Raw genomic sequence first — 3428 nt, forward strand, 5'->3', positions numbered from 1 at the left:
CAGGGGCCTGTTGCACAAAAGTAGAATTAAGACATCCGGGATAAATGACTCAGCTGAGCTCAATGAAGCCAAAACATGTGCGTCCAGGCTTAATTGGTTGCACAAAGACCAAGCCAGGATGAGCAGACACGGATTCATTAAGCCAGGTGAAACCAATCCTGGATAGGTGCGCGCTCACGGCTCACTCAAATAGACCCCGCCACAGATCACAGATTAACTGATTTACCATGGCAACTAGAGCCGCGTACTTTTCCCCGCTCGGAAGCACAAATCCTCATGGAGGCATACGAGGAGGTAAAAGATATAATTAAGAAGAAAGGCAACACCGCCACAGTGATAAAGCAAAGAGAAAAAGCGTGGCAAAGTATTGCAGACCGCCTGAATGCGTAAGTAATGCACAATTACACACTCACTCGCTCCGCTGAAACATCACAATTACAATTCAAATATTTAATTCACATCTCCAAAAATGTAGTTGTACTGTAATTATGAAACGGTTAAATATTTAATTGAAATGCACTGCAGATATGAGTGAAATTGTGTAAAGTAACTCCATCACACTGTATAAAGCTATGATAAATTTTTTGATATTTTTACTGAAAACAAGACAAAAATACCAAGTAATTTTTTGCAGTGTGACTCCATTAATGTGTGTGTGTGTGTGTGTGTGTGTAGATTAAACATGAACGGGCCAAAACGGACATGGCAGCAGGTCAAAATCAAATACAAGAACATTCTGCAGAATGGTATGGTCCCTGACTAATATTTAACAAAGCACAAGCATATATTGTACCCAGAAGGTGCCTGCTCACACATTGTCTGTACTGTTTTAGCAGTGAAAAAGAATACCCACAGACAAGGCACGGGTGGTGGGTCACCAAAGGCTGACCTTACCCCAGCAGAGGACATGGCCTTGGAGCTAAATAAAGGCAGGCCCGTCTTAGAGGGGATCCCTAGGGGGAAAGAGACGAGCATAGGTTCCTCCCAAGATGCCACCCGCTTCATTCAAGGTATGTCCTTCCATCTCTACATGGGATACAACCACATTCATATTGAATCAATTTGGACTGTCTGACTTTGGTTTACCTATTGCCTTGCAGTGTCTGGCAGCACTGTGTTCCTGTTAGAGCCACCAGCACAAGCACCAGACGATGCTGATCCAGTGAGTACTCCATCAAAGGCATACTGTAGGCCTGGCATGTCTTGTCTACTAGCTTCAATATGAATCCGATTAAATGTGATAGGGTGAAGGCCCCAGTGCAGCAGCAACAGCACATGATGGAGACGATGATGAGGAGGAGACCATCTCTCTGGATTCCAGAAGGCATGAGGTATCATGTTAAGACTGTGAAAGTACTATTTACTCTACAATGGTGAGGAGTCCTCATCAAAATCAAAAAATCTAATTTATTTTACAGGACCCAGATGCTATACAGTGGGAAAACCAGCCTGGCAACATAGTGCGTATTAATAAAAGGACACCACATCCTGCCAAATTCCAGCTGCGCTAATTGTATTGTGTTCACAGAGCTCACAAGCTATCAGAAAGTTGTATGGCAACCACCTCCGGCGCCAAATAGAACTGGCAGACATAGACATTCAGTACAAGAAGAAAAAGATGGAAAATCTTGCACTGGAGTCCGAAATAAAAAAGAGGACAATTAGGAAACTGGACCTTGAAATAAAAAAACTTGAGAGGGAGGTGAGATATGCCTTCAATGTACACTGTATGCTAACTGTAACACAAATGTATTAATCATTATTTTTCTTTCCTCCCCCAGCTCCAAGAAGATGACACAGCTCAAAATAAAAATTAGGTATATTCTCGTAAAGTCAAGTGAGCCATGACATATGAGCTCTTATTGTGAGCACACAGGACGGTGGCATCTTTCTAAGGTTTTTTTTATTTTCCCAGCAATCAGTACAACCAAGTCATCGTTATAAGGCATTGCCCTCTTTTGCCCACCCCCAGCACCAGGTGTGGCCACTAGCCTATATGAAGGCCCAAAATTGTGTGTTCCTTTCTGCTCTGACAATGGCATGCCCATTCGTGCGAGATGTGGTGGATGAAGAAGCACTTGTTCTGAGGAGAGCCTTCAGGCGAGAAAGGGTCTTCAGGGACCGGTTGGACCCACTGGCCTTCCCTGATGACCATCTATATGAAAGATACAGGTTTTCTGCAGATGGCATCAGGTATCTATGCAGACTACTGGGTCCCAGGATTAAGCACCGCACTGCACGGAGCCATGCACTGAGTGTGGAGCAAATGGTTTGTGTGGCCTTGCGCTTTTTGCTAGTGGAGCCTTCCTGTACTCAGTGGGGGATGCAGAACAGCTGAACAAGGCCACAATTTGCCGCACAATAAGGAGTGTGTGTCTGGCTATCAAAGCATTAGCAGATGTCTTCATCTCCTTCCCTGGCCACAGAAGACTCTGTGACATCAAAGAGGAGTTCTATAGGATTGCAGGTAAGAGGATCTACAAATTACAGGACAACTGTTAACACATAGTAGGATACTCATTACTTTGTGTGACAGGTTTCCCCAATGTCATTGGTGCAGTGGACTGCACACACAAGGATAAAAGCCCCTCAGGTGCCCATGAGGCCGATTTTGTGAATAGGAAATCCTTTCACAGCATTAATGTTCAGGTGAACATAACTTTTTGATATTGTCCATTGACGAACACTCTGCATTGCCAGTGATGTGCATTGATTGGTGTAATATTCCTCATCTTATGATTTCAGATGGTCTGCAATGCTGACTGTGTGATCAGCAATGTTGTGGCAAAATGGCCTGGCTCAGTCCATGACTCCAGAATCTTTCGGGCCTCTGAAATCTATCAGTGCCTATCACAAGGTAAGCCACACAACCCCTATTTATAACCATCATGGCTGTGTCAAGAATATCACTGTGTTTATGAGGTAGTAATGATGAGATTTTGTGTTGACAGGTGAATTCTCTGGTGTGTTGCTGGGAGACAGGGGTATGGCTGCCAGCCTTTTCTCCTGACACCTTTCACAGACCCCCAGGAAGCACAGCAGGCCTACAACCATGCCCATGCCAGGACCAGGGCCAGAGTTGAAATGACCTTTGGCCTCCTGAAGGCACGCTTTCACTGCCTTCACAAATTAAGGGTCAGCCCTGTTAGGGCATGTGATATTACTGTGGCTTGTGCTGTCCTCCACAATGTGGCCTGCCTGAGGAAGGAGAGGGCCCCCAGAGTGCCACCAGCCATGGACTGGGACAATCCGGCAATCTTCCCTGATGACGACAGTGGTCGGCTGCTGAGGGACCAATATGTGTTGAATTATTTTAGTTAGTATGTGTGCTTTCAATTTTGGTTAAATATGTCCTGCGGTGGCAGAGGAATTTGGGTTTTTTGGGTTCGTTTTTTGACGAATTTGGCCTCTTATGATGTTTGTGCGGT

At 44.9% G+C, this 3428-nt stretch overlaps 1 long non-coding RNA gene across 1 annotated transcript; it reads left to right on the forward strand.

Annotated features, from left to right (window-relative positions):
- The first annotated feature begins 670 nt into the window (after positions 1–670).
- On the forward strand, positions 671–1144 carry LOC135538015 (uncharacterized). The gene is made up of 3 exons (XR_010455312.1): positions 671–746; positions 834–1010; positions 1101–1144. It is a non-coding gene; the product is annotated as an uncharacterized LOC135538015 (long non-coding RNA).
- The last annotated feature ends 2284 nt before the right edge of the window (positions 1145–3428 follow it).

The sequence above is a fragment of the Oncorhynchus masou genome, unplaced genomic scaffold, assembly GCF_036934945.1.
Source record: "Oncorhynchus masou masou isolate Uvic2021 unplaced genomic scaffold, UVic_Omas_1.1 unplaced_scaffold_8896, whole genome shotgun sequence".
NCBI lineage: Eukaryota > Metazoa > Chordata > Actinopteri > Salmoniformes > Salmonidae > Oncorhynchus > Oncorhynchus masou.